Source organism: Sorex fumeus, unplaced genomic scaffold (genome assembly GCF_029834395.1).
Source record: "Sorex fumeus unplaced genomic scaffold, SorFum_2.1 ptg000078l, whole genome shotgun sequence".
Classification (NCBI taxonomy): domain Eukaryota; kingdom Metazoa; phylum Chordata; class Mammalia; order Eulipotyphla; family Soricidae; genus Sorex; species Sorex fumeus.
The window spans coordinates 3,847,328-3,855,452 of NW_026606135.1; the positions used below are offsets into that span (position 1 = coordinate 3,847,328).

General features: G+C 47.4%; 1 pseudogene; it reads right to left on the bottom strand.

Moving 5' to 3' along the window:
• Positions 1-7,269: 7,269 nt before the first annotated feature.
• Positions 7,270-7,652, bottom strand: LOC130038670 (60S acidic ribosomal protein P1-like; annotated as a pseudogene).
• Positions 7,653-8,125: the final 473 nt, after the last annotated feature.

Sequence of the window (8,125 nt, forward strand, 5' to 3'; positions counted from 1 at the left end):
ATGTTGCATGTCTATAATTAGCACAAGTTTCCATGAGCATCTCAAAGAGGCGGAGAAGCTGCCCCCGGCAGGCGAGGTTTGTTAGTGTAAGGCATTCCTGGGGCTTCTGTGCAGCCCAGGCTGTGCTCCTCCATCCCCTGCTCGCCTGGCCCCTGCCCTCAACAGCCACCAGGCCCTCATTAAGGGATTAGCAGCATCAGCCCTGCAGTGCCTTGGCTGTGCACGCAGGAACCACGGGGGCCCTCTGCTCTGTCCTCTCTGCCCCTTATCAGTGGTCGCTGAGTGATGTTTGTGCTGGGGAAATCAAAGCTAGGCTACGGCGGAAATTATGAACCCATGGTGTCACTCGTTAATTAAAAACTCTGGGTCAAGCACTGGGGAGGGGACTAGACTTCCTCTATTCTCAGCCCCTCTGCTAATGGGATGTCAAAAAGCGCAACTAAGTCTGTAGGCTGAGGAAGGCCACATTGCCAAGGCCCATGAGAGAGTGATAAAAGGGTGACAGAGGCTGCTGGACCTTGGGGAAGAGGACAGGTCTTGATTAAACAAGGATAGAAGACAATTGTTACTGTTGTTACTGTGTCTGGCATATCGAATACTCTCGGTAGCTTGCTCCTCTCTGGACCAGAGCCCCATCACAGAGGTGTAGTTGCAGTGCATGCACATGCGTGCATGCACACACACACACACACAGGCCCTAATCTTCCATGCAGGAGGGAGTGTCATGAACACACACATTCACACATTCACACATGCACACATGCACACATGTACACACACACACGCACACACACATACGCACACACACACACACACACACACAGACCTTCACACTCCATGCAGGAGGGAGTATCATGCTGATCATAACACATTGATGACCTAGGAGGGTGTTTAGAACAGTTCTGTACTTCTATATCTCTGTGTTTACAAAATCACATTACAGTTGCGAAGGATCCTGAGTAATGGGAAAGAGCCCAACATATGAGGCAATGAATGGCAGGAAGGCTCGCAGTTATTCCTCCTCTCATTCCTGTGTCACCTCCTCCAGATATGAGCTGGATGATGGACTGAACTGAGATGGGGAGTTAAGCTTCTTGACGCAGGGGCTGTGGGTCCTGATTTGTTCAAGGCCAGATGTGTATGTTCCTTGGCTTTCAGCTGTGTTCCCCGAGGAGTACTCCCTCAAGGGCTGCTCCCAGGAGGAGCTGGAACAGTGCTGGATAGAAGGGAAGGACAGCAGAGTTCATGTTCATCACTCCAACCAGGTCAGAGATGTGCCCTATCAACTCAACGCATCTGCTAGACTCTGAGCCCCATTCTTAAGTCACTAATGTAAAAAGTAAATAAGCTCAAACAATTCATTGCACTGGATTGTGAAGAGAAACTTAAGAAATAAAGAAATAAAGTCACACTTTTCTCCGGCCTCCAAATTCCTGCTGAAAACTTGGACAGGGCTCTTGTAACATCCTTGTCAACTGTCTTATTAACTCACCATTTTATTTAAATTGCACTTAGCACCTGCCTCCAATTACTCGGTTCTGGCAGAGAGTAGAGTCCTGATTAAATGCTCGGTTTTGCTTCAGCACAGCCTAACCCCAGGCGAAGGCTTGCCTGCCTGAATGCGCCTTCATCCGTCTTCATCAGCCCCGTCCTCTCATGGTCTGACAGCGGCCGCTTGGGAGGTAATAAGGACAGTTAAGACTGAGAGGCCAAGATGCTAATGACAGCCTCCTTGGTGCCCAGGGAGTGATTTGTATTCATTACTGTTCTCCCCAATCACTGTCCCTGGGATTATATGGGCTGCTGGCAAGCCGGCACGGATGGCCTTCTCAGGCTGTAAAACCAAGGAGGCAAGAGGTTAATGATGGTGCTGATGCTGATGACAGTGACAAAGAGAGAAGGTGGCAGATGGATGGGCATCAGGAACACCTGTCATGGCCAGGTACTGTGCCATCCACGGGGCCTGTTCCTTCCCCCATTACTCCTGCAACAATTGCCTGAGGTGTGTGCTCTGGGATTCTTTCTCTGTTTTATGGCAGAGGAACTGGAGATTGCCTCATGAATATTAACTCAAAAAGACCCAACTCCCCTCTTCTGCCTTAAACTCTGCCCACTGCTATTTGCCACATCCCTGAGCTTGGGGAAGTGATCACACCCTCACTCTGCCCTTTTTGGAGGGCCTCCTGTGGATGGGCTGCTTGCCTGTGACCCCCAGTGCGAGGGACTGTGGTGGCTGACTTGAGTCTCCTCACAGAAGTCTGTCACTAATCAGGATCTTGATCCAAACAGGGTTGATTTTTTAAAAAATTTATTTATTTATTGAATCACTGTGGGAAAAGTTACAAGGCTTTCAGGTTTAGGTCTCGGTCATGCAAATATCAAACACATTTCCCTTTACCAATACTTATTTTTCACATCTTATATCTAATATAAGAACCCCAATAACCCCTCCCCTCAATCCTCCCAATGCCTGTGAGGCAGATGAATTCTAGTTAACACTCTATCTACTTTGACTAGATTCATTGTTTTGATAAAAGATGCACCCTTATTATATAGAGTTTACACCCCAAAATCAGACATGCTGAAAAAGCTTTGTGAAATGATTTGCTTTTTACAGCTGGGTTCAAGAATTAAATGATGTCACGCGGCCGCTATTGCTATTTCTGCTATTTTACTTATTAACGCTGGAAGTATTTCTGCTGAGAGTCAGATAATTAAGAGATTGGTTTCTGTGCTCTGGAGCCATGGCTGTGATGGAGAGCCGCTCATGGGGGGCAACTGGTGACCTCGGTAGGGCATGAAGGAAGAGCCATGAAATGCCCCACTTCCCGTGAGGTTTTTAGTTGCCCCATCACGACCAGCTCATACCTGGCTTTCCACAAAGCTCCCAAGCTGCTGCCATCTTTCTTTCCAGAGGGAAGAAGGCGGAAAGGGACCAACAGCCTTTCCCCTCCGGGCAGACATGGTGGCGTGGATTAACGCATAGTCCGTTCACTTTTCTGCTGCAGGCTGCTGGGCTCTGCATTAGGTCCTTGTGCTTCTGGAGCCATGGCCGTGCCGGAGAGCCACTCTTGAGGGGCAACTGGTGACCTCGGTAGGGCGTGACAGGGTTGATTTTTAAATGTATTGAATGCACCTCTCTCTCTTCTCTTCTCTCTTTGTCTCTGTCTTTGTCTCTCTGTCTCTGTGTGTATGTGTGTGTTGTGTATGTGGAGTGTGTGTTTGTGTGTGTGTGATCATGTTGATTCTGGGATCTGAAACTGGCAAGAATCAGAAATCAGGTGGGATTTGTAACTCTACTTTCAATTCTGTGGTCTTGGGGCGATCACTAATGAACAAAAGGCCACCTCCGAGCCTTATCCTTGGATAGAGCCCTTTAGATCTTGAGTCTCCCAAACCAGTCAATTCACATGAGACCTATTCTGCTACAGAGTCCTACTGGTAGCTCCTAATTACCCTCTCTGGCTATCCTTTCTGCTCCCAACCCATCTTTGCTGACTGTGTCTGTTGTAACACCATCTGGCATTGTTCTAGTCACTACTATCATGCTAAATGCATATGGCGGCACTTTCCTCTAAAGGCTCTCGTCTCTTACCAAGAATTGAAATTTATTGGTGTACATGCCAATTATACTTTACTTGGCCCATGCTAAGTCTTTGTCTTATTGTTCACTACTCCTTGTTCCCTCTTTGCTGCTCTAATTGTGATGAATCTCTTTGAGCCAACCCAAGGACTCATTTACCTTCACATCTTAACAGCCTGGAAGGATCTTCCCTCTTTTATCACCTTTGTTAACATACAGACAGCACCTGGAAAGCAATTCTGATCTCAGCATCTAATATATTTTCCTCTCCAACCAGGCCATAGCACTTACCCCTAATACCATGCTTTATATTGCTACTGCAAGTCAGAGAATCACCCCCGCAAGTCACAGAATCCCTCTAGTAATGAGGGAACTACTGAGGTTCATCAGAGAAGCTCCCCTTATATATATTATTTTCAAAGTGGATTCCTTCTCTCTCGAATCCCTACTAGCCAGCTTACAGGTGCCAAAGTGGGGCTCAAGGAGGCATGCATGTCTGCAAGCTTGCACAGTGTCAGCCCTCACAGGGTTTCTTGGAAGGACTTAATCTTGTCCTGGGACATCCTTTTGTTTCAACAATCATTCCTTTCATCACCACCTTCATATATGCTAGCATTTGCAGATGTTTTTGCAATCCCTCTCTAGGTAACATAGAGGAATGCTCTATGCTCTACAAATGCTCCATACCAGTTCACCTTCAGACTCCACTGTCCTTCAGGCTCGCATGCTCACACTGATGGGCACAATGTGTTGAGTTGCACAATGACTGTGACTTTGGCCTGTAGTGTCCACTCCCTTCTCACAACAGCCACAGGATGCCTCATCTCCCTCTTGGGATTTCTTTTCATAGGAGACACCCCTGCCTAGAACCAAAATGAACACAATAAAGGGCAGGAAGAGAAAAGGAAAATTGGATCAAGTCAGAAAGCTCCTCGGCACAGCCTAGAAGAGACTTCCAGAGAAACAACTGGACCAGGTAAGCAGCACCTTGCCTGCCTACCTCACCTGCCAATGCTCTCACTGGAGCATGAGATGCAGAATCAGTTCACCTCAGTACGCAGGAGACTGTCGTCGTCCATCAGATCAGTGTCCCCTCAGCATGATTTCCAAAGTGAAGCTAATTTTCCCCCAAGAAGTCATCTGAGAAGGGCTTTATAGATGATCTCTGAAATCAGAAGCCCCTTCTAAGTCTTGGCAGCCCTATCCTCCATCTCTGAAGGAGTCAGAGTGCTGTACAGGGTTAGTTCTTCCAGACACCTGCTCTCTTCACCCCTGCCCTTCAGGCAGGGAACCCATAAACACCACCAATGAATGGATTCCAGGCCCCAACTTTTCCCCTGGCTTTCTCCTTGAGCAGCCCTGCGGAGGCCTCAACCCCTGCCTGGGAGATTCTATCTTTAAATCCATGGGGAGCACAGGAATTGTGCTTCAGGAAAATGAAGCCACTCCACCACTCTGAGTCACATTCACCTACCACCTTCCCCTCAGCCCCACTCAATTGGTGTAGCTGTACTTTGCTCTGTCTCTGTTCAAAATGGTCTCAATTATGATTAGCAAAGGAGCTGTGCCTCCAAAAGCAGGCTTGGGCCCTACCCAGTGGTCCCCTCAGGTTCCCCTGGAGCTCTCTCCACCTTTCGTCTATGACTCCAGCTCAGTCTCCCCTGGCACCAGACCTACATTTCACTATGAAATTTTTACAGGCCACTCAAACTCACCATGTCCCAAGCTGAACTCATTATCAATTCCAAATTCACTCCCCCTCCTTTTTCCCGCTCCAGTGAATGACATCACAACCACCAAGCGCCCAAGCCAGAAACCTGGGAATCATTTGAGTTGTCTCGTCTCTCCTACCCCACTGACTACTTAGCGTTTGCGGCTGTATTTGCTTAATATTTCTCCAACCCAGCCAGTTCCTGCTCAGCACACCTTCCCTTCCCCAGTTCAAACATCCACATGTTGTCTGGATTACTGTCACATTGACTTCCTAACTGGTCTTTCTAAATCTACCCCAGATGACTTACAACCTACCCCCAGCAAAGTTATCAAGCTGATGCTTCTAACTGTCCACTGTGATTGATTCATGTCAGCTTCAATCACATCAACAGACCCCTTCCTTCAGTGTCAGGGAAAACTTCCTAACCAGGTTTCTGCCTGATCCTCTGCCTCCCCACTTTCCCTTCCTGCATATTCAATATGTCTCTCCCTGTTGCCCCCAACACGGTGATGGCTCTTTTTCCCCCGGCCTCCTAACAATGAGCGTATTCTCAGCAGGGCTTCTCAAACTTAAGAGTGCACCAGAATTACCTGTGAAGACTAGGGAAAGCCCTAATAGCCCAAACAGCTTCTCTGGAATGTGAACAAACAATGTCCATTTCCAAGTTGAAACTCTTGATGATGAGGCTGCTCTGGTCAAATTTTGAGAACCACTGCTCAAGGACTCACAATGAGTATTTAAAAGGATTTAAAAGGATTCTGGAATGTCAGGTGAATGAAAGAATAAGTGAATGAAAACTCCAACCAATCAAAAATGTACAGTCAATTCTAAGGACCTGCAGGTATTCACAATCTTGGGTAGAATTTTAGAATAAGTTACAAGAAGAAAAGCTACATAGTGCCCTTGTGTGGAAAATCCATCTGATTTCCATCAGCAGGTCTTGCTGTGTGCCGAAAGCACCAAGTAGCTTTGCCAGGACCAGAGGTTGGAAATGGCAGGTCTGGGCCGGGGATCTCACTCAGACTGTATTTCTGTTACATCATTTGGATTCTTTATAGACTGGAGAGCTTACAACATCATCGAAACACATGTTTTTATGATTTTCCAATAGCCTTGATTCCTGCTACCATGTCCTGTTCCCAGGCCACTGCCAAGCTTTGCAGACAAAAGCCAGCAAACATTTGAGTTCTCAACTGCATGGCTCTTCCTGTGAAGTGAGTTTAGAGAATGGAAAACAGAGTGTGAGACACCCAGAATGCACTGGAGAAGGGTTACAGCAGAGCCAAGATGTTCCTGTAGAGACCCCACACATTGCTAAATCACAACCAGTATAAAGATAACCCCAGTGCTATGCCTAGCCCTGCTGGCCATTATGGGCTCCCTGCTTCAGTCATCATGTGGCTTGAATGCCAAGTTGATCCACTCTGATTTTTGAAAAAGGAAAATGAGTCACAGAAGCACTCATTATTCCATTCTTCTGACCTGTCTAAAGGACAACCTTTCTAAGGTACTCAGGAATAGGGCCACAGGAGCTCTGGTGGGCCAGCTGTGGTGATAACTGCCACCCACCCCACCAACACAGAGGTATTCATAGCCTTTGGTGGAATTTCAGAGTTTCAAACTCACCAAGTAGAAAAGAGAACCTCCAGCCCTTCTTTAGAAAGAGGATGCTCCCAGATTCCTAAAATCTACTTATCTCTTGGAATGAGAGGTGAACTGAATTGCCCTCTTTCACAATTCACATGTGAAAACCCTAAGTTTCAAGATCTCAGAGTATAGCCATCTTGGGGATAAGATACATAGAGATAATTGCATTATAACAAGGTCTTAAGGGTAGGTCCAAGACAGCACTGAAGTTTGTGGACCCCCACTGGTGACTCATGCGAGGTATGGAGGAGAAAGATGGTTACTTTCTCCTGATCCATCTCTGCCACCCCAGGACCAGCTGGGAAGGCTAGAACCAAGAAAGTCCTTTTTTTTTTTTAACAGTTCAGCTTTTTATTGAACATTACAAAAGGTCTAGTCAAAAAGACCAAAACCCATGTCATTGTCAGATTCCTCAGATTCTTCTTTCTTTGATTCCATTTTCTTCTCCTCAGCTAGTGCAGCAGTGGGTGGAGGGGGCAGAGTCACCTGCAGGGGCACCACCTGCTGCTGGGGCGGGCCCACGTTGCAGATCAGACTTCCAATGTTGGCATTGGCCAGGGCCTTGGCGAGCAGGCCGGGCCAGAAGGGCTCCACGTTGATGCTGGTCACCTTGATGAGCGCGATGATCTTGTCCTCCATCACAGTGACTTCATCATTGTGCAGGATGAGCGCCCAGTACATGCAGGTGAGCATCGAGACCAAGGCCATGGTGTGGTGCTAGTCGCCAGACGAAGTAGGGTCACCCTAACGTGGCCATAGCTTCTTCAGAAGGACCAAGCACCTGGCAGCAACTGCGGAAGAGCTAGGACCAATAAAGTCTTAGATGAGCATCTGCAGCATGAGCCAGAGCCTCCTACTCCCACCAGCCCCACCAGGATGCTATCAAGCCACAGCTGACATCTGCTTGGTCTTCTTGGCATGGGAGTTGATCCCTACAGCAGATTTCTCTGGGAGTCACAAACTCAGGCTGGAGCAAGGATTTGCTCTTTGCAGGAAAGGAAAGTAAGTCCTAGTTCTTACCCAGGGTTTCCAGGTAATTTGTCCTGTCCTGCAGAAAAGAATTTCAGGAGTAGATAAGCATTGAAGTAAAAACAGATTTTATTTTGGAGAGTTTAGGAAGGGGAAGGAGAGAGAGAAGGTAGGAGAGAGTATTGCTCTCAAGAGAGACAGGTCTTCAAAGG